Consider the following 24660-nt stretch of genomic DNA (forward strand, 5'->3'; position numbering starts at 1 on the left):
CCAAAATACAGTGAATGGTATGGTCTGTCTCCTCCTTTTGTATGCTGTTATGGTTCTCAAAATTAAGTTATTTGACTTAAACATCGAAATATTTTATTTATCATAAAAAAATAAGAGTAAAATATTTTTACTACATTTCCTTCCTACTAAATTATAATATTTTTAATAAAACTATCTATTCAATTATAATATTTTAATAAAATTATCTAAACACATATATATTATTACAATGACACATGACATTAACAGAATCACAGATTACTCTCATACTAACTAATTTAAGCTAATTAACAAAATTTAATTATGAAATTGAAGAATAAACCAATTAATACCATTACGGCATGAAAATCAGTGTATATCTACTCTATCTACTCTATCTACACCGAGTTAGGATATCTGAAATGTACCGATACATTACTGTTGTCAAAAGTTTTTAGCCTTCGAATTTTCGAGGAAAAAGATAATGATGAAAGTGAAATATTTCAGTCACGGTGACACAGTAGAGTTTGCAGATTAAATCAAAGAAAGTCATGAAAACAAGACGGGACATATAGTTTGAGATCTGAAGAGATTAGTACCATCTACGACTTTGGATTCACGTGAATAGTATTTCCGATTCGGAAGATGCGGAGAGAAAATTGAGTACTTGTGAATTTTGAAGCGTTTCAGGCTAAGGACAAAAGATTTATGTTGCTTGAATTTTCAGGCATTTCAGGCCCAGGAAAAAATATTGATGATGCCTGAAATTTACACGAAAAGTGAAGATGCTTGCATTTTCAAGAATTTCAGGCTTAATATGCTCTGTGGCCGGTTAATAGTTGTTAATGGTGGCCTGGGAATAATTTGTCAATCTCTGTATCCTTTGTTGAATCGGCCTTGTATTTGGAATGTGTTGTTATGTTTGGTAAGCTGGTTTGAGGGCTCTGCTTTGTTGTTTTTATAGCGTTGCAGTTTTGTAATGGGGATATTGGGTATTTTAGTTTCGGTATCATATGTATATGTATGGAAAGCCATGTAAGGTCAACAGTGTTAAGTTTCTGGAGGACTGTTATGTTATTTTTTGTTTTCTGAACTTGCTTGCTTGGCTACAGGGTATAAACAGTGTTTTCTACGAAGATGGACTTGAGGATGGACTTGTTTCAGTACCAACGATTATGTTTCGCTGGGGCGCATTGAACTATCAAAACAGGTCTCGTAGATATTGCTTCTGAATGGTACAGGACTCTCATGTGGGCGTAATATAAATCTGAACCGAATGATGCGGCACCAGCACTATGTGGATAATTTTTGCTTTTTCCTCCGAAAGTAAGGAAAGTCAGTGTCCGCGCCTGCCTGACTGATAAACCTATCGGCTTACTACCACCCACCGGCTAAAGTGACCCCTCGGGTGGGCCACCAAAGATTTCTGTGTTTTCCAGCGTACATTCACACACCTCCCGCCATAGGAGAGCAAGGAAGGATGAGAATCTATAATTTTTAGGTATCGTAAGGCCTAAAGACCATAAGGCAGAGGAGCTTTTTGATATCGACGGGAACAACCCATCCAATGGGATTAGATTTTCTCTGCGCACCTCATCGTTTGGTTCTTCTTGGGCAACCCATCTCACCTTTCGTGGAATATGGAATTCGGATTCATGAGAATCCTGCCATAGACGAATTCCGATTCGGAAACTGAGGAGAGAATTGATGATGCATAATTTTGAAGCCTGTCGGGATTTGGACAAAATGTTTAGGCTGCTTGAATTTTCACGCATTTCGGGCCCAATATAAAAATTGTTCAAAGCATTTCAGGCCTACTGACACGGGGTGAATGACACAGCTTACAGTTCGGGAAAATTATACTTTTATTTAAAATTATTTTTTATTATTATTATTAAATGTTTGATGATGAACAAAATGAACACCTTTATCAGCGAATCACTTAGGAAGAGCGGTTAGAAACAATGAAATTTTTCAAGAGGGATAAGTGTCCTGGCCCACACTGAGGAAGAGCTGTTAGAAACAATGAAATTTTTCAAGAGGGATAAGTGTCCTGGCCCAGATGGCTGGACGATCGAATTCTTCATCCACTTTTTTGATCTTATAAAATATGATTTGCTAAGGATGGTAGAAGGTTCCAGAATATCAGGTAGCATACATCAGATAACTTCCTCCACTCATATAGCTCTCATCCCAAAGAAAGCGGAAGCAGAATCCTTTCAAGATTTCAGGTTGATATCCCTCTGTAACATTTCTTTCAAAATCATTTCGAAAATTATTGCGGAAAGAATCAAAGAAACTCTATCAAGGTTCTTAACAAAGGATCAACACGGTTTTTTAAAGGGAAGAAATATACTGGACGCAGTTGCAAACACACAAGAAAGCCTATTTGCCATGCATACTAAAAAAAGTGAAGCCATCATTTTCAAAATTGATCTCCGAAAGGCATATGATTGCCTGGATTGGGGTTTCATTAGATGCTTACTCGCAAAGATTGGATTGAGAGCCAATATGATAAACTAGATCATGGCATGTGTTGAGAAGGTGAACTATGCTATCATTATAAATGGGATTCCATCCTCTTACTTTCTAGCTGCCAGAGGACTATGCCAAGGCTGCCCCCTGTCTCCTCTTTTGTTTATCTTGGCAATGAATTCTCTAAGCCTCCACATCAACAAGGCAGTCAGTGAAAACAGGTGTCGCCCACTGAAGATCTGCAGAAACAATTACATCTCGCATAACTTATTTGTAGATGATATTCTTATTTTTGGAATGCTATGCAGACTCACCTGGTTATGCTTATATGACATCCTAAAAAACTTTCAAAAGGCCACAGGACTGCAAATAAATGAATCAAAGTCAGTGATCTTCCATAATGATGTCAACTTGGAAATAGTAGAATGGTTATCTTCGCTGTTCGGGATAGAGGCGCAGTCCATTAAGCATGGAATAAAATACTTAGGATTCCAGTTAAAAGCGAAGGGATACTCTAAAATGGACTGGCAATGGATATTAGATAGGTACTATAAAAAGATATCAGTATGGGAATACAAATGCCTATCAATGGCAGGAAGAGTTATCTTGGCTCAATCAGTTCTAACACAACTTGCAGTATACTAGGCTCATTTATTTTTTCTTCCTGCAAGTATCATTCAGAAGATGAATAAGTCAACTGCGAACTTTATATGGGGCGGCCAATAAGAGAAAATAAAATTTCACCTATCTAAATTATCTGATATCTGATATCTCTTTGTGGATGGGGCCTGCTGGACTTGCGGACCTTCAAAAATGCACTCTTATGCAAATCATTGTGGAGAGGGATTTATGGAGAGGGTCCTTGGAGCAACACAATAAAAAAGAAATATATGGGCAGTAAAGATATCTCATACTGGTACAAGATGGGAAGGATTGGATCCACATATGGGTCAGCAATATGGTTGAGTTTTCGCAAGGTAGAAGAGTATTTCCTAAGGAATTTAGCATGGAGTTTCCAGTCTGGTAGCAAGATCCTCATTGGAATAGATCATTTCTTGAGTGGACAGGAGGAAATCAATTTGCCTGAGGCACTCCTAAATTTTTTCCATAGAAAAGGTTTTTTCTATTGGGACACACTGATTTCAGAATGGCAGGGCCCTTTTCCTCTATGGAAAGAGGCTGACAATATGGAGATGTCAGATATCTTAGCCCGGCAATGGAAGAACATCAGAGACTACCTGAGAAACTGTGGCATATACCGCTCTTTGGAAACTGATATTCTTATTTGGAAGGATTCAAAAGGTATTAACCTGGTTCGTGTAAAGGACATTTATCAAAATATGATTGGCCTAAAGTCTGCTCTTCCCAGTCCTATATTCCCAACAGTGTTTTGGAAATCTAGATGTCCTTCCAAAATGATTTTCTTTTCATGGTTGGTCTTTCACAACAAAAATTTATCATGGGAAAATTTGAAAAAGATGAGATGGCACGGTCCAAGTATCTGTTTAATATGCAAATCTACTGAGGAAAGTAATTGTCACATGTTTTCTAATTGCTAGAAAACTCAGCAATTATGGAAAACACTGGAAAATCTTTATGGATTCCCACATATTTCTCATGCATCTACAAAAGAAGCGTTTCTTTGGTGGAGCGGGCAGAAGGAATCCTGAAAGCCGATAGTTATTATCACTCTCTGGTGCATATGGAGATGGAGAAACATTGTTATTTTCAACGACAGGAAAGAGCCTTTCATGAAAATTTTACCTAATATCGTATCTCTCTATGACTCTTTACCGGAAAAGACTCACAAGAAAAAAAAGTATGATCTGAAAGAGCATGCACAGGCTCACACAATGTTCCCAAGAGCGTATTTCGACAGTGTTGTGCAGAATGGATCTTGTGGTTGTGGAGTACGAATCATCTTAAATTAAAATGTACAATATCTCATTTATTGGAATGGGGGAAAGGGCTCTAATAGCAACGTTGAGGCGATGGCTCTTGCAAGCCTTCTAAATTTTTGCTTTTTCCTTAACATTCAGGCAGTCTCAATTTTCGGAGATTCCAAAGTCATGGTTGATTATGTATCAGGAAAAAACCATATCCACAAGCCTCAACTTGTAGGCTAGATGGACAGAATCAGGTTCTTTTGGAGAAATATGAAAGGATGCTCCATTCACCATATTTACAGATCACACAACCAGCAAGCAGACATCTTATCAAAGGAGGGTCTTCTATCGGAATCAGGGATTTGGAACATGAAGGTAAAGTCTGATGAGGAAATTTTCTCTATCCAGGAATTTTCCTTCCTAGGTACTTAACTTCAAAATCTTTTGCTGGAACTTCGGTATGCACTGTCTTTTTGTTTCCTTTTTGTCTCTTCCCCCTACTGAATATTTGGTTTATGTATGGTCAAAGTATAAATTGAAATTTCTGTATAGTGCTTCTTTTCCTCTGAGAATCTAATTCTCCTATTTTCCTCTCTATGAGCAATGTAAAATCTTCTATTTTGCATCTTTCTGACAGCTCAATAGATTGTCTATTTTTCCTTGGAAATCTTATCCTTTTGCTGGGACTATGCTTCCCATCTCATCTAGATACTTCTGGCACAAATCTACAAATAGGCCATATGAAGAACTTCATGTCAAGGCACTGATCTGTTCATTATATATCTTATATAATACAATTATGCTTTATTTGCTCTGAAAATATATATATATATATATATATATATATATATATATATATAAGATATGTAATAAGATGATTAATCATGTAAATTTAGTTTTATTTTATTATGGATATTTTTAATTTGTAAATCTTTATTCTCATTTTATTATAGATATTTTTAATTTGTAAATATGTTTTATTAATCCAAATTTATTAAATTTAATTATATTAATATTATAATATATTAATACGAATATTAGATTTAATAATAATAATAATCTTTTAATATAAATATTAGGGTTAGTAATGTTTTTTTTGCATGATATTAATAATAATTTGGCCCATAGGCTTGGTATATAATAGATACTGATTTCTAATTTTATTTGATATATTTTTATTTATTTACCATACTTTCTTATGCCTATTTTATATTTATTTATTTACCATACTTCTTTTATAAATATGATATTTGGCTCATAAGCTTCACCTAAATAAAATTTATTTTTAAGTTTTCTTTAAACATAAAAAGGTGTATAGTGTAAATATAATAATAGGTTTTAAATTTACCCTATACTTAACTAACCCAAATATTATGTATATGATAAAATCTAAATCTTCTAAAATTGAGTCAATTTGTATTGACCAAGAGAACATGATGAAACTACCATAAACCAAATTCTTGTAAAGACATGTGGACGAACCTATAATAGATACTGATTTCTAATAGGCAATGGAAGAACACCAGAGACTACTTGAGAAACTGTGGCATATACCACTCTTTGGAAACTGATATTCTTATCTGGAAGGATTCAAAAGGTATTAACCTGGTTCGTGTAAAGGACATTTATCAAAATATGATTGGCTTAAAGTTTGCTCTTCCCAGTCCTATATTCCCAACAGTCTTTTGGAAATCTGGATGTCCTTCCAAAATGATTTTCTTTTCATGGTTGGTCTTTCACAACAAAAATTTATCATGGGAAAATTTGAAAAAGAGGAGATGGCACGGTCCAAGTATCTGTTTAATATACAAATCTACTGAGGAAAGTAATTGTCACATGTTCTTTAGTTGCTAGAAAAATCAGCAATTATGGCAAACACTGGAAAATCTTTATGGATTCCCACATATTTCTCATGCATCTACAAAAGAAGCGTTTCTTTGGTGGAGCGGGCAGAAGGAATCCTGGAGGCCGATAGTTATTATCACTCTCTGGTGCATATGGAGATGGAGAAACATTGTTATTTTCAACAACAGGAAAGAGCCTTTCATGAAAATTTTACCTAATATCGTATCTCTCTATGACTCTTTACCGGAAAAGACTCACAAGCAAAAAAAGTATGATCTGAAAGAGCATGCACAGGCTCACACAATGTTCCCAAGATCGTATTTCGACGGTGCTGTGCAGAATGGATCCTGTGGTTGTGGAGTACAAATCATCTTAAATGAAAATGTACAATATCTCATTTATTGGAATGGGGGAAAGGGGTCTAATAGCAACGCTGAGGCGATGGCTCTTGCAGGCTTTCTAAATTTTTGCCTTTTCCTTAACATTCAGGCAGTCTCAATTTTCGGAGATTCCAAAGTCATGGTTGATTATGTATTAGAAAAAACCATATCCACAAGCCTCACCATGTAGGTTGGATGGACAGAATCAGGTTCTTTTGGAGAAAGATGAAAGGATGCTCCATTCACCATATTTACAGATCACAGAACCAGCAAGCAGACATCTTATCAAAGGAGGGTCTTCTATCGGAATCAGGTATTTGGAACATGAAGGTAAAGTCTGATGAGGAAATTTTCTCTATCCAGGAATTTTCCTTCCTAGGTACTTAACTTCAAAATCTTGCTGGAACTCAGGTATGCACTGTCTTTTTGTTTCCTTTTTGCCTCTTCCCCCTACTGAATATTTTGTTTATGTATGGTCGAAGTATAAATTGAAATTTCTGAATAGTGCTGCTTCTCCTCTGAGAATCTAATTCTCCTATTTTCCTCTCTATGAGCAATGTAAAATCTTCTATTTTGCATCTTTTTGACAGCTCAATAGACTGTCTATTTTTCTTGGAAATCTTATCCTTTTGCTGGGATTATGCTTCCCATCTCATCTAGATATTTCTGGCACAGATCTACAAATAGGCCATATGAAGAACTTCATGTCAATGTACTGATCTGTTCATTATATATCTTACATAATACAATTATGCATTTTCTGCTCTGAATATTTATATATATATAAAATAAGGTGATTAATCATGTAAATTTAGTTTTATTTTATTATGGATATTTTTAATTTGTAAATATTTATTTTCATTTTATTATAGATATTTTTAATTTGTAAATATGTTTTATTATAATTCAAAAATTTCAGGCTTAATATGCTCTGTGGCCGGTTAATAGTTGTTAATGGTGGCCTGCGAATAATTTGTCAGTCTCTGTATCCTTTGTTGAATCGGCCCTTTTTTTGGAATTTGTTGTTATGTTTGGTAAGCTGGTTTGAGGGCTCTGCTTTGTTGTTTTTATAGCGTTGCAGTTTTGTTTTGTAATGGGGATATTGGGTATTTTAGTTTCGGTATCATATGTATATGTATGGAAAGCCATGTAAGGTCAATAGTGTTAAGTTTCTGGACGACTGTTATGTTATTTTTTGTTTTTTGAACTTGTTTGCTTGGCTACCGGTATAAACAGTGTCTTCTACGAGGATGGACTTGTTTCTAGTCTCTTTGCTAGATGGTATGGTGTATAATTCAGTACCAACGATTATGTATCGCTGGGACGCAATGAACTATCAAAAAAGTTCTCGTAGATATTGCCTCTGAATGGTACAAGATTCTCATGTGGGCGTAATATAATTCTGAACCGAATGATGCGGCACCAGCACTATGTGGATAATTTTTGCTTTTTCATCACCTTTTTTTAATATTGTTTTTGCTTTTTTATCACCTTTTTTAATATTGCTGTAGTCTTATACTACAAGAATGACTTGATGATGGGAATATGCATCTACGGGCATCCATCTATTTGCAATTTCAGGAATATAGGGGAGGGATTCCTATTCTTGTGCAGGGACCAGTAGTTGATATAATACTGGTCCCACCAAACCACCAGTGATTAAGACTTGTGAAACCAAATTTTAAACAGAAATAAATAACATTATGTATAAATAAGTTTTAAATTATGTCCAAAAATCACCCATACATTGACTGGGCCCACAACTGTCCATAAATAGTATTTTACTACTTAATATTGCAAAACATATTGACCCAAGTAGAAAACAGCTAGAGCCATAAAGGCTTCCAAACTGGTCTATTCCAGAAGTACAAAACAGCAGTCACTTCAACCCCCACTCATGAGAACTCCAACTTTGCATCCCAAATAAATATGCCTACCTGCACATAACAAAAGGAATGTATGTCAGCCATAACTGTTGTGTTGTTCAACAACTAAGCACCCTATGTTCAATAAATGACACCCAACCCAATAACAATTAAATCCAATTTGTTCAATAAATGACACCCAACCCAATAACAATTAAATCCACTTTGTTCAATAAATGACACCCAGACCCAATAACTGCAATAAATGACACCCAACTCATTGTATTTCTCATTAAAACAACTCAAAGCACATGGATCAACAAATAAACAATTCCCAAGCATTAGATCACAGCAAATTAAATCCATACCACACATTCAAAATGAAGCCATTGCAATCCATGTGCATCCATGTCCACCAATTAAAATCAAGTCCCCAAAACTATAAAACAAATCCACCCACTGTTGAAGTTGCATCTTATGCTTTCAAACTATTCAGCAAACTTGAAGACAACATCACAAAACAGTGGCCAATATATTCAAGTTAGTTATATCTTCTTACAGTTCTGTTTTCATTTATCAGATTTTTCTTACATTACAGTTCTGTTTTCATTGTTTTCATTTATCAGATTTCTTACATTACAGTTCTGTCCATTCATTTATCAGATTTCTTACATTACAGTTCTGTCCATAGGGTGGTGACAGTTAACCTATACAGTTACAATTAACCTTTTTTATACAGAGTTTATAGATCATTTTTTCTAGGATTACAAACAAATTAGTGCAGTAAGCTATCAAACATATTGCTCAGAAAGACAGCAAATCAAATAAGAGGACAAGATGCTATTAGATTTTAAGTCTGCTTAATAAAACAGGTGTTTTTAAGTTTAAAAATACTTGGGCTAGGGGAGGGACGCCATTACCTGTGCGCCCTCCCCTCCACCTGGCGGACAAGCACGTTGCAGGCACGTGGCCTCGTACGACACCACGCCAACTCAATCCGCCACCTGTTAAGGAACGTGTCAAGGGTTTAGTGTTTATTTAACGACCATGGAGGGGCTCATTTCCGCCTTTACCGCGCGATGTATGCTCCGACTGTGGGTTATTTTTAAGTCTGCTTAATAAAACAGGTGTTTTTAAGTTTAAAAATACTTGGGCTACATTAGTAATCCAGCTCGCTATTAAGCCATAGCTGCAAAACTCAAAACTTTAAAGGTGCCAATTTCAGAAATACTAGTTTAAGTTCAGTTACATTTTACAATGGTCGCGCTTAAGTGGTATACCAGGAAAAACAGATACTGAAGAAACCCGTGAACTTACATGATTACGAGAGAAAATTTCACAAATATATCAAAATATAATGAAAAGTGAGACCTCTCAGCCGAATTTTAAGTTCAGTCACATTTTACAAAGGTCGCGCTTATTTTTGCTCATGCAACAAGCACATGGAACAAACTAAATAGGATTTTAGTGAACTATCGGTGAAGTAATATGAGGAGATGCAAGCCATTTGTTTCAAAAAGCCTAAGGACAAATTAATTGAAAGAAGAGACAGAGTAACTGTAAAGGAAACAATCAAAACAGGGCACTGAATCCAAATTTCCAGTAAGCATGGTAAACACCAATAAAATACTAAGCACTGAAGCAATAATTTCAACGATTCAAATTTCCAGTAAGCATGGTAAACACCAATAAAATACTAAGCACTGAAGCAATAATTTCAACTCTTTTGAAATTATGTAAAGATAGAGAAAAAGACTCATTTAGACATTACATGAAAAACTAAAATCAAACTCACAAATTCCATATCAGTCAAGTGGGAAGCATTTCTAAGTTTTTGTAACCAGATATGCGAAGCAGAGGAAGACATGTCCCAATAATGTAAATAAAAGCACAAGTTTACCTCCATCGTAAAAATCTTGTTTTGACCTTATTTGTTGACCTTATTTGTTGCTTACCTTACAGGAAGCACTGAAGCAATAATTTCAACTCTTTTGAAATTATGTAAAGATAGAGAAAAAGACTCATTTAGACATTACATGAAAAACTAAAATCAAACTCACAAATTCCATATCAGTCAAGTGGGAAGCATTTCTAAGTTTTTGTAACCAGATATGCGAAGCAGAGGAAGACATGTCCCAATAATGTAAATAAAAGCACAAGTTTACCTCCATCGTAAAAATCTTGTTTTGACCTTATTTGTTGCTTACCTTACAGGAAGCACTGAAGCAATAATTTCAACTCTTTTGAAATTATGTAAAGATAGAGAAAAAGACTCATTTAGACATTACATGAAAAACTAAAATCAAACTCACAAATTCCATATCAGTCAAGTGGGAAGCATTTCTAAGTTTTTGTAACCAGATATGCGAAGCAGAGGAAGACATGTCCCAATAATGTAAATAAAAGCACAAGTTTACCTCCATCGTAAAAATCTTGTTTTGACCTTATTTGTTGACCTTATTTGTTGCTTACCTTACAGGAATTGAAGGTTAGCTTACAGGAATTATTCGATCATCAGCTTCATAGGGATAATTTTTGCAGAAGTAATAAAGCATAATTTAACATATATTCTAATGTCTAAATGCATGCAATAATTTTATAGGTTGTTGCATCTATGGCAAAAGGAAGTTACTCTGCTCGTACAAGGAGAAGTGGCAGGAGAGTGACAAGGGGTGCGCAGCTGCGATGCACATCGTCCGATGATGACAGGCCAGCTGATGTCGATGCCAGCAATGCACCAGGGAACATTGTTGAAGATGACCATGTGACAGCTGCTGATGTTAACACACCATCAGCCACAGAACCACCATCAACAACAGTCCAAGGGGCAAGCTCAACTAAAAAAATCCGTGCTATAAGAGGATGGACAAAAGAACAAATGTTAGTTGCAATTGACGACATAGAGTTTAATGGATACTCAGTTCGGGCATCTGCAAAAAAACATGGTATTCCTCCCTCATCAATACATTATTGGATAAATGGACTGACTCATACAAAACGTAGAGGGCCTCTTACAGTTATGACTGAGGATGAGGAGGCCGAGGTGGTTGAGTGGTGTAAAGAGATGGCCCAACTGGGACATGGGCTAGAGTTGATACAACTCAAATCAACAGTTGCTCAAATCTGTCAAGGGAGGCCAAACCCATTCAAAGATGGGTTTCCTGGTAAATCATGGTGGTTTGGGTTTAAAAAAAGGCATCCAGAACTTGTATTGCGTACTGCTGAGGGCCTTGACAGAGACAGAGCATTAAATTTGCGCCCTGCAGTTGTGCAAAAATTCTATGACACACTTTCTAGTGCTTATGATAAACATTCTTATGGAGCAGACCATATATGGAACTGTGATGAAACAGGTTTACAGGCAGGGAGGAATTGTGGCATGCGGGTAATTGCCAAGAGAGGGAGCCGAAATGTGCCAAAGATTTTGCCCAAGAGCAGGGAGTGGATAACTATTTTATGTTGTGTTAATGCAATTGGTACTTCAATCCCAGGATTTTATCTATTCAAAGGTAAAAATCAACTGAAAAACTATATACAGAACTGCGAACCAGGTGCATGCATGGCTGCACATCCCCATGCATGGATGACTAAAGAACTGTTTCTAAGTTGGCTTTTTCACTTTGCTGCATCGGTACCAGGTGGCGTCTCGCCTAATAACAGACACCTTTTGATATTAGATGGCCATGGGAGCCACATGGCTGTACAAACAATTGAGGAAGCAAACAATTTAGGCATCGACCTATTGACATTGCCAGCTCATACCACTCATAGACTGCAACCCCTTGATGTTAGTGTGTTTGGCCCTTTCAAGAACTATTTCAGGTCGGAGCGTGCTGCATGGATGGCAAAGAATCCAGGGGTTGAGGTGAAAAGGTTTGAGCTAGCAGAGCTTGCAAGTAAAGCTTTTAAAAGGGCTTTGACACCATCAAATATCAAGGCTGGCTTTAGGAGGACAGGAATCTGGCCACTGAACTATGATGCTCTCATGCATGATACTGGTTGTAGCCAAGCGTTTCATGTGGATGGTCAGGAAGAAGGGAATGCCCAAACAGGTGTTGAAGTGCAAGAAGTAGATGACCAAGATGATGTTGTTGCAGCTGGTAATATGATTTCCTTGTCTCAAGGACACTTATATGCTGAAGATGATGAAACTGTATGTGAAACACAATATAACAATGAACAAATTCGCAGTAACATGGAGATTGTTCCACCAACTCAAGAACATGAAATTCCTGTTGTTGATATTGTTAATGTTATTGCTGAACATGCAGTTGACAATGACCAATTGACATTGCCAAGCCAAGTAACCCCACCTTCATGGCTAGCAGAAGCAATGATCAATATGAATGCACATAGTGTCTCAGCAACCAATGAAGAAAGCATGAACATGCCCTCACAACCAGCAGAATTGAACAGTGAAATTGTTCATTTTTTTGTGGACAATATATCAATGGAAGAAGATGAAGGACATAATGAGGCATCAAATGAAGATAATGATATAGTTCAATCAGTTCCAACAGAAACTGGAAGGGAAGTACCAAGCAATGACATGCAGGTGGGAGGGGTGGAGAAGACACTTGGACAATTCCTAAAGCTACCAGTACAGAGAGTATCAATGAAAAAAAAGCAAGGTGCACCAGGTAGTCTTCGTCTGGGCCGAAGCTCACAGTTACTCACCTCAGAGGACTATATAACCCTGTTAGTTGAGTCTGAAAAAAAGAAATTTGAAATGCAAGAATTAAAACAGAAAAAGAAGGATCTAGTCAAGGAGAAGAAGGCAGCAAGGATTGTTGCCGCACAACATCGAGCAGATGAAAAGATTGAAAGAGATAAAGCAAGGCAAATTAAGGACCAACAAAAGCAAATGGCAAGACAGGAAAAGGAAAAACGAAAGGCACAACAAATGCTTGAAAAGGAACAAGGGATGATCAATATGGTTGACAATGATACAAGAATAGCTAATGAAACCAGAATTATTTCAAACTCATTGGACTCCATTGCAGATAATACACCATTATTCCAAGATCTCATAAACATTCAAGTGCCTCACTATACTACTGAGGGTTTACCCACTTGCCTTATTCCTACCAGAGTTGGTGCCAATTCTATGTATGCTCATTACACACCTCCACTTAATGCAGGGACCAGTAGTGCAAATGTGAGGTATGGGTACTCAATACCTCCATGGTTGGAAGCTGCAAATTGGAGTCAATCATATGGCAGCAATCAACCATTTCCTAATCAACCCTTGACAGGTAGGCCAACCTACTTGGCTCAAGAAGGTAACTCGGGGAGTTTTGGCACTCAAGATTCTCAGGGCCATAAAGAATAGGGGTGTCATATGTTTTTGTTTGTAACCACATTATGATGTGGATTTTGGATGGATTGTGTCTTTTTCTTGTCACAAAAACATTCTGGCTTACAACCTAGGTTGTTTTATTGCTTTGAAACACTAACAACATTATGGTGCTATGCATTCACTACATTGAAAAGCCAACAGCAGCTTGGTTGGTTGTAAAGTAGTTTTATTTGCGAGTTAAGCACAAATGATATCAGTCCACAAAAGACACTACAATGATAACTTAGATACTTATTTCCCTTTTGAAATTGTTATGTCAATTCATATTATGTCTTGGGGCATCTTTTTCCACTGCAAAGATGAACTATATTTCACAAAATAAATCACTTAATACTTCACCATTAGCTTCAAAATGATGCTCCCAACACTGATAAGTGATTTCTTATGGATATTAAACCTTAGCAAATTGATTTCTTCTTACTAAAACAAGTACACCAGATCTCGAAAAGCATATTTCAGATATCAGAAAACATATACCAGACCTTAGATAAACACTTGGAAAGTCACCAACAGAAAAACATATGACTTTATTAGTCTCTTATGGTCAATGTGCAGTGGTCTTGGGCTTATTATTATTGTCTTATGGTATTTATGCAGTCACCGTAGCAATATGCTTTAGATCTAATTATTCATTGCAGTCAACAAGTATCATAGAAAGCAGGCCACTGTAAGCAGTTTTTCAACTTTGAAAGAATAACCTAGATCTAAGTAAGCTTACCTACAAGCACATACTTCTGTAAAATATCCCAACTCTCAAACACATCCATCTTCTATTGAATACAGAAAGAAGTCAATACACAACAATAGCTCAAAACCAAAACTGAACTAAACTTAAAGCCTACACAACATATTTACTCCACAAAGATCATAAAGAGTTACAATTGGAACTACTGGACTCTTTGAAGTCATTTTCTTCATTTTTGAAGTAATTATTATTTAAATTTGTTGAAGAAAACCTGAAACACTGAGATAATAAGACACAGAGCTGCAAATAAATTCTCAACCATAAATAAGTAAATAAATCCAACAAATCTGATTTTAATATAATCAAATATGTAGTCATATATAGTTCTAAAATAATTGAGCTAAGTATTTTTCCAAGGAAATGAACAAAATGCATGTGATAGACAAAATTGAATGGCATAGGCAAACATGGGAGATAGTCTTTAGGAACCTAACCCAAACTACTGCAAGCACTATATCGGTATTCATCAGATTAGTCCCATGGAAGTGAGAAGCTAACACAATGCTTGAATAAGAGTACTCATTGTAATCAATTCAATGGGAATCAGAGCCATATGTGTGAAATAGTTATAGGTATAAATGTATTACAGCTTCTACTAATATGGAGTTTAAGCTTAGTCAATTATATATGGTACATCAATTGATCCCGTGTAAGTGATTAGACTATACGCTTCATATTCCATATCCTTACATTGAGCTTATATCAGTAATATGTAAGAGTTATGATATCACTGTAATCAAGCTATACTAATACAGGAACAAGAGCTTATCGTAATTAAGGCATGTAGATTATGTGAACACTGTCCATAAGGTTATGCATTGTGATTACTAGTAACCAATACAGAGAAACAAGCTATCATAATATATGAATAATACGTAAGCTGCTTACACCATAGGCTCTAGTATCCTTCAAGAAGCAAACCAACATTCCGAAGAAGGACAGAGACAATCTGAAGATGGTCTGAGACATTAGCTTAGAAGGACTGAGGAAGCTAGATCTTTGGAATGAAACACTAGACCTTGAATCCTTACAATACCTGCTTAGGAAGGAATCCGCATACCTTCTTATCTGTATAACTCCCTTCAAACCCTCAGAACAAGACTAGACGCAGTAGAACCCTAGAAACAGCTTAGCCACCTTAAGACAGTCTGACAAACTTCCTACAAGCAAACAACCTTACATCTCATAGAAAACATAAGGTGGAAAAACAAAAAGAAAACATCCTAGAGCATGCGTTAAGGTCCCAAAATATTGTGAAAAAAGAATATAAGAAAGTGAAACAATCTAGTAGTCATAAGTTAGACTACTCGTAAGCTCAACCACGCTTCAAGAAGATCCATGTAATGATAGTGTAACTTTACCCACTATTTATTACTTTATGGTTCCATATAAACATCAATTCAATTCTTGTATTGCGTTATGGCCTTGGGCAACTCCTCCAAAGTCTTTGATATTTCTGTAGACTTTATCCCTATTCAACTCCTAGTAGAGTAAATGTAAGAGAAACAATGTTAGAGCTACTTGTTGTTGGAGATACTTTCCATCTAGCGATACAAACAAAATACCACAACAATCTTTATTGGACAGAACTAGCGATAAGAATAAAATACAACAACAATCATTATTGGACAGAACTAGTGGGGTACTCAATTAACACTGTTCAAAGCTTAGGTATGATAGTGTTAACACATATAAGATGTATTCAAATTAGTAGCAGTAACCTTGTTCAAATCATGATATCAAAGAACTAGTGGTTCAATTCCAATACCTGCTTAGGAAGGAATCCGCATACCATCTTATCTGTATAACTCCCTTCAAACCCTCAGAACAAGACTAGACGCAGTAGAACCCTAGAAACAGCTTAGCCACCTTAAGACAGTCTGACAAACTTCCTACAAGCAAACAACTTAGAACACCACCGGCTTAGGAGTCTTACAATTCATGAAGTATGCCTAAATTATATGGAATGGTACAGAAGCTCGAAAGGCAGTTGAAACATTCTCTGTTCATGCTCCAATATTGAAAGGCAGCCTATAATATGGCAGGGACCTGAAGCCTCACAATCTCCTGGTGGATACGCGAAGAGGTGTAGTAAAAATAGCATATCTTGGCCTCGGAAGAGCATTTACAATTCCTATTAAGAAATATACACATGAGAATCCAAAACCCTAAACCCTTCAACAAAGCAGCTAATAAATTATACCTTCAACAAAACCAGAGGGCTACCATTATATCAGAAAACCATTATATCAGAAAAAAGCACAAGACCTTAACACCGAAAAGCTACAACATCATTTCCGTATGTTCCGAGTCTCACACTAGCTGCAAGCTTTGGAGATGGCAACCAAAACCAAGCTGCCATTAGAATCCAAAACCCTAAACCCTTCAACAAAGCAGCTAATAAATTATACATTCAACAAAACCAGAGGGCTACCATTATATCATAAAAAAGCACAAGACCTTAACACCGAAAAAAGCACAAGACCTTAACACCGAAAAGCTACAACAAAACTTCCAATAAGCGAGGTGAGGTGTTGAGAAACACACGGTGAGAGGTGTTGAAAAACACTTCAGAAAATGGCTGGTAGGATAAAAATCCTACCGGATAGAAGCCATCAGTCCAGAGCTCGCCACACATTCGGCGGACCTTCTCCAGTGCTCGCCGGACCTGCCACACCTGCAACAATTGGAAAAAATTAACAAATGAGCAAATGCAGAAGAAAAAAACCCAAAAAACCAGTCAAATACCACCGAAATTTGCAGTTACCTGTAAATTGGTACTGGCTCCTCCCCAAACAGCAAATAGCACGAATTAAACCACCGACGGTCCTGGCTGAACAGCAATTGGCGGACATGAGCTCAACAATGGCGGACCACCCTAAACCACCGACGGTCCTGGCTGAACAGCGATTGGCGGACATGAGCTCAACAATGGCGGACCACCCTAAACCACCGGCGGTCCTGGCTGAACAGCAATGGGCGGACAGGAGCTCAACAATGGCGGACCTCATGCACAGGTAATGGAGCCCTCCCGCGCCATCATCGGTGGAGGGCTTCGAACAACCACCAGACCCGAACAGAAAACCCACAGTCGGAGCATACATCGCGCGGTAAAGGCGGAAATGAGCCCCTCCATGCTCGTTTAATAAACCCTAAACCCTTGACACGTTCGGCAACAGGTGGCGGATTGAGTTGGCGTGGTGTCGTACGAGGCCACGTGCCTGCAACGTGCCCGTCCGCCAGGTGGAGGGGAGGGCGCACAGGTAATGGCGTCCCTCCCCTATCTTGTATAAAATTATTTTGCTATCTGGTTTTCTTGTTGTAATAGGATTGTGGACTGCTTTTTCCCCTTATCTTATTGACTTTTCAAAACACAAGGAGATATGTATTTTGGATTTGCTGATGAGGTTCGTGTTATGAATATTGTATGGCATAAGTATATCCAATTATTGATATGAATATAAATTAAACTTTTTTAGTACTAAAAAACAATATGGAAAGTCATGATATAAATATAAATTAAGCTTTTTTAGTACTAAAAAAGGCCATGTAAATTTGTTTTGATAATGAAATATTATTAATTTAATTTAAAAAACAAATAAAAAAACAAAAGAATTTCAGGCCATAAAAGTTTACATAGTTTTGCGAATTAAAAATAGAGAAAGACCAAAAAAACAGAGACGGAAAAATATATGAGTTTGAGATCTCAGGGTAATAATACCATTTAGGGAGAAAGTGGAATATTCATTCCTGCGCTGCTTGACAAATCTCGGCTTGAGTGTTTCCTGACTGATAAACCTATCGGCTTACTACCACCCACCGGCTAAAGTGACCCCTCGGGTGGGCCACCAAAGATTTCTGTGTTTTCCAGCTTACATTCACACACCTCCCGCCATAGGAGAGTAAGGAAGGATGAGAATCTATTTTTTTTTTGGTGTCGTAAGGCCTAAAGACCATAAGGCAGAGGAGGTCTTTGATATCGACGGGAACAACCCATCCAATGGGATTAGATTTTCTCTGCGCACCTAATCGTTTGGTTCTTCTTCTTGGGCAACCCATCTCACCTTTCCTGGAATATGGAATTCGGATTCATGAGAATCCTGCCATAGACGAATTCCGATTCGGAAAATGAGAAGAGAGAATTGATGATGCATAATTTTGAAGCCTGTCGGGATTTGGAAAAAATGTTTACGCTGCTTGAATTTTCACGCATTTCAGGCCCAACATAAAAATTGTTCAAAGCATTTCAGGCCTACTGACACGGGGTGGATGACACAGCTTATAGTTCGGAAAAATTATAATTTTATTTAAAATTATTTATTATTATTATTATTAAATGTTTGATGATGAACCAAATGAACGTCTTTACCCGCCAATAACTGAGGAAACGCTGTTAGAAACAATGAAATTTTTCAAGACGGATAAGTGTCTTGGCCCAGATGGCTGGACGATCGAATTTTTCATCTACTTTTTTGATCTTATAAAATATAATTTGCTAAAGATAGTAGAAGGTTCCAGAATATCAGGTAGCATACATCAGATTACTTCCTCCGCTCATATCGCTATCATCCCAAAGAAAGCGGAAGCAGAATCTTTTTAAGATTTCAGGACGATATCCCTCTGTAATATTTCTTTCAAAATCATTTCGGAAATTATTGTGGAAAGAATCAAAGAAACTCTATCAAGGTTCTTAACAAAGGATCAGCACGGTTTTTTAAAAGGAATAAATACACTGGACGTACTTGCAAACACTCAAGAAACACTGTTTGCCATGCATACTAAAAAAGTGAAGCCATCATTTTCAAAATTGACCTCCGAAAGGCATACGATTGCCTGGATTGGGGTTTCATTAGATGCTTACTCGCAAAGATTGGATTGAGGGCCAATATGATAAACTAGATCATGGCATGTGTCAAGAAGGTGAACTATGTTATTATTATAAATGGGATTCCATCCTCTTACTTTCTCGCTACCAGATGACTACACCAAAGCTGCCCCTTGTCTCCTCTTTTGTTTATCTTGGCAATGAATTCTCTAAGCTTCCACATCAATAAGGTAGGTGCCGCCCATTGAAGATCTACATAAATAATTACATCTCGCATAACTTATTTCTATATGATATTCTTATTTTTGGAATGCTATGCAGAATCACCTGGTTATGCTTATATGACATCCTAAAACACTTTCAAAAGGCCATAGGACTGCAAATAAATGAATCAAATTCAGTGATCTTCCATAATGATGTCAACTTGGAAATAGTAGAATGGTTATCTTCATTGTTTGGGATAGAGATGCACTCCATTAAGCATGGAATAAAATACTTAGGTTTCTAGTTAAAAGAGAAGGGATATTCTAAAATGGACTGGTAATGGATACTAGATAGGTACTATAAAAAGATACGAATATGGGAATACAAATGTCTATCAATGGTAGGAAGAGTTATCTTGGCTCAATCAGTTCTAACACAACTTGCAGTATACTGGGCTCATTTATTTTTTCTTCCTGCAAGTATCATTCAGAAGATGAATAAGTTAACTGCAAACTTTATATGGGGCGGCCAATCAGAAAAAAGAAAATTTCACCTATCTAAATTATCTGATATCTCTTTGCCAAAGAACTTTGGTGGATGGGGCCTTCTGGACTTGCGGACCTTCGGAAAGGCACTCTTATGCAAATCATTGTGGAGAGGGATTTATGGAGAGGGTCCCTGGAGCAACACAATAAAAAAGAAATATATGGGCAGTAAAGATATCTCACACTGGTACAGGATAGGAAGAATTGGTTCCACATATGGGTCAATAATATAGTTGAGTTTTCGCAAGGTAGAAAAGTATTTCCTAAGGAATTTAGCATGGAGTTTCAAGTCTGGTAGCAAGATCCTCATTGGAATAGATCATTTCTTGAGCGGACAGGAGGAAATCATTTTGCCTGAGGCACTACTAAACTTTTTCCATAGAAAAGGTTTTTTCTATTGGGATAAATTGATTTCAGAATGGCAGGGCTTTTTCCCTCTATGGAAAGAGGCTGACAATATGGAGATGTCTGATATCTTAACGCGGCAATGGAAGAACATTAGAGACTGCCTGAAAAATTGTGGCATATACTGCTCTTTGGAAATTGATATTCTTATCTGGAAGGATTCAAAAGGTATTACCTTGGTTTGTGTAAAGGACATTTATCAAACTATGATCGGCCTAAAGTCTGCTCTTCCCAGTCCTATATTCCCAACAGTGTTTTGAAAATCTAGAAGTCCTTCCAAAATGTTTTTCCTTTCATGGTTGGTCTTTCACAACAAAAATTTATCATGGGAAAATTTGAAAAAGAGGAGATGGAATAGTCCAAGTATCTGTTTAATATGCAAATCTACTGAGGAAAGTAACTGTCACATGTTTTTTAATTGCCAGAAAACTCAGCAATTATGGCAAACACTGGAAAATCTTTATGGGTTCCCACATATTTCTCATGCATCTACAAAATAAGTGTTTCTTTTGTGGAGCGGGCAGAAGGAATCCTGGAGGCCGATAGTTATTATCACTCTTTGGTGCATATGGAGATGGAGAAACAATGTTATTTTCAACGACATGAAAGAGCTTTTCATGGAAATTTTACCTAATATCGTATCTCTCTATGACTCTTTACCGGAAAAGACTCACAAGCAAAAAAAGTATGATTTGAAAGAGCATGCACAGGCTCAAACAGTGTTCCCAAGAGCGTATTTCGATAGTGTTGCGTAGAATGGATCCTATGGTTGTGGAGTACAGATAATCTTAAATGAAAATGTACAATATCTCATTTATTGGAATGGAGGAAAGGGCTCTAATAGCAAAGCCGAGGCGATGGCTCTTGCAAGCCTTCTAAATTTTTCCCATTTCCTTAACATTCAGGCAGTCTCAATTTTTGGAGATTCCAAAGTCATGGTTGATTATGTATCAGGAGAAAACCATATCCTCAAGCCTCACCTTGTAGGCTGGATGGACAGAATTGGGTTCTTTTGGAGAAAGAAGAAAGGATGCTCCATTTGCCATATTCACAGATCATAGAACCAGCAAGCAGACATCTTATCAAATGAGGGTCTTCTATCGGAATCTGGTATTTGGAACATGAAGGTAAAGTCCGATGAGGAAATTTTCTCTATCCAGGAATTTTCCTTCCTAGGTACTTAACTTCAAAATCTTTTGCTAGAACTCAAATATGCACTGCCTTTTTGTTTCCTTTTTGTCTCTTCCCCCCACTGAATATTTGGTTTATGTATGGTCGAAGTATAAATTGAAATTTTTGTATAGTGCTTCTTTTCCTCTGAGAATCTAATTCTCCTATTTTCCTCTCTATGAGCAATGTAAAATCTTCTATTTTGCATCTTTCTAATAGCTCAATAGACTGCCTATTTTTCCTTGGAAATCTTATCCTTTTGTTGGGACTATGCTTCCCATCTCATCCAGATACTTCTGGCACAGATCTACAAATAGGCCATATGAGGAACTTCATGTCAATGTACTGATCTGTTCATCATATATCTTATATAATACAATTATGCTTTTTTCGCGCATATATATATATATATATATATATATATATATATATAATAAGATGATTCATCATGTAAATTTAGTTTTATTTTATGATGGATATTTTTAATTTGTAAATATTTATTCTCATTTTATTATAGATATTTTTAATTTGTAAATATGTTTTATTATAATATTTTGGTTGTTTATCAATTGTACATATTTAATTATAATTTATTTTATATTACACTTATTTATGTGATATTTTTTTAACTAATCAATTTAATTAAAAAAGAAAAATATACAATTAAAGTATACATCCTAGAACCAGAGGCAATCTGGGATGGGTGTCCTGATTACCTCGTGCAAGCCCCCAAGTGATAATTGACACTATGTGATTCAATTGACTAGTTTCAATCCCATTTCTTCACCTCTATGAGCATCCCCGATGCAATGAGTGCTAAGTGGACTATTCAAAAATCATGAGAAATTAGTCAGTTACAACTACTCTCATGGAAATGGTTATAAATGAATGACTTACTTAAAGCAGTGGAATCCCAAAAAATGATATCCAATATAATGCACTACATAAACGCTTATACTTGAATTCAAAAAGAGTGAAGGTTACTTGAATGATTCATGAGGCACAATACTTGCTAAGGTTTTGCAAATGAAGTAGTAAGCTAAGTGGTCTTGATTGTGGGGAAAATTCCACAATTAAGTGTGCTTGAGCAAGAAGCGATCTCGGACAGATGACCTTTCCATAAAATTGAATCTCTATAAATAATATCCAATATACCATTCATTTACAAATAAATCTAATATCTGTATAAAAAATAAATTATAAAATTTAATTTATATCATTTAATGAAAAATAATTATATTAAAATTTTAAAAACTCATTTTCAAAATAATTGCAATACAAGTTTTATCCCAAACATTTGACGCCCAACCAATCCAGATTGAAGTTTACACTGACACAGGGTGCACATTAAAATCAGAGAAAGACAAGAAAACATAGACGGAAAAATATATGATTTCTCGGCAAGTTGTCGGAATAGTGACTGTTCCCGCAACAGAAAAATGGAAAAAAATATCGATTTTTCGGAATAGTGAGTATCTTCGCCAAATTTGATAGGAAAATATTTGGATTAGCGACTTCGGCATCGGTCGACGCTAAATTTTCACCAAAAACGGGTATTCCTGAAAATGGAAACATATTGTTGATATGATGGCAGGTTATTAATGGTAGTCTGCGGGGAGTCCACGTGAGTGGGTTAACCATGGTAAATAAAGATAGTCTGTGGAATTTTTGTAGATTTTCTGGCTGTGCTTCTATTTCACGTAATCGATAAGTTCACTTTAGTACATAAGAGTGTTTACAATCTATTCGCTGAAAAAGGTTGTGCCGATTGTGACGTTTGTGTGGTATAAATAGTTTTTGGCGGAGAGTTGGTAGGTAGGGTGTCTGCAACTGAGTGTTTGTTGAAGAGGGTTGTATTGATTATGATGTTTCTGTAGGGTAAATCGGATAGAGTTTTCAATGGAATGTTGGTAGATAGGAGTCTCTATAACCTAGTATCCCTTGAAGAAGGTTGTGCTGACCATGACGTTTGTGTGGAGTAGATCGCAGAAAGTTCCCATTGAAGTGTGGGTGGATAGAAGTCTCTACGACACTAGAATTGTGTTGTGTGAAACCACCAACAAAAAAAAAAGTCCCCTTATCAAGTTTTTTTTATACATTGTTGTAAGCCCTCGCTAAGACTAAGACTAGCACGCACCTTAAAGTTTAGTTCAGGGGAGGTCTGTTAGAATATTAACCACCCTGTCTGTCATCACTGTTGATATGATGACGAGTCATCAATGGAAGTCTGCTCAGAATCGACATGTGTTTATATGATGACGAGTCATCAATGGAAGTCTGCTCAGAATCGACATGTGTTTATATGATGACGAGTCATCAATGGAAGTCTGCTCAAAGTCGGCATGAATGGTCTTGGTTGTTGATTAGCAGAATATTCAGCAATGAGATTGACATTGGTACGGTTAAATAATTGACTATGTCCATATTTTTTGACTGCCAAATATTCAGGTAATCAGCAATCAAAATAAAAATGCCTAACTAACAACGATAATTGACTATGTCCATATTAAAATGCCTAACTAACAACGATAATTGACTATGTCCATATTTTTTGACTGCCAAATATTCAGGGAATCAGCAATCAAAATAAAAATGCCTAACTAACAACGAAGATTTCTAAACGTGTTAAAAAATAACAACACAATCATCAAAACACAAATGCCAAAAGATATAGTAGTAGTTCCCAAACAATATTGTGAGACTAAGCATCCAACATTTGTCAACAAATAATGGTAAAGAGACCAGTTTTAGAATCACCTCTGCTCTGATAAAGAACTTGATACACTGAGAAACAGCGTCCCCAAATCAAAACTCTAAATTAACCTCACAAACAAAATAGATTTGTCCCGCCGTTGGCCTTCCCTGTCATAATTCTTCTAAATTTATCACAACCGCGAGACGAGAACGAAGTCCTTTGCTTTGGCTTGCCCTGTCATTTGTTTTGTTCGAAATTTGTAATAAAATGGAGCACCGAACG

The sequence above is a fragment of the Pinus tabuliformis genome, chromosome 7 (genome assembly GCF_031772625.1).
Source record: "Pinus tabuliformis cultivar Carrire ecotype Pingquan chromosome 7, CPIR1, whole genome shotgun sequence".
Classification (NCBI taxonomy): Eukaryota; Viridiplantae; Streptophyta; class Pinopsida; order Pinales; family Pinaceae; genus Pinus; species Pinus tabuliformis.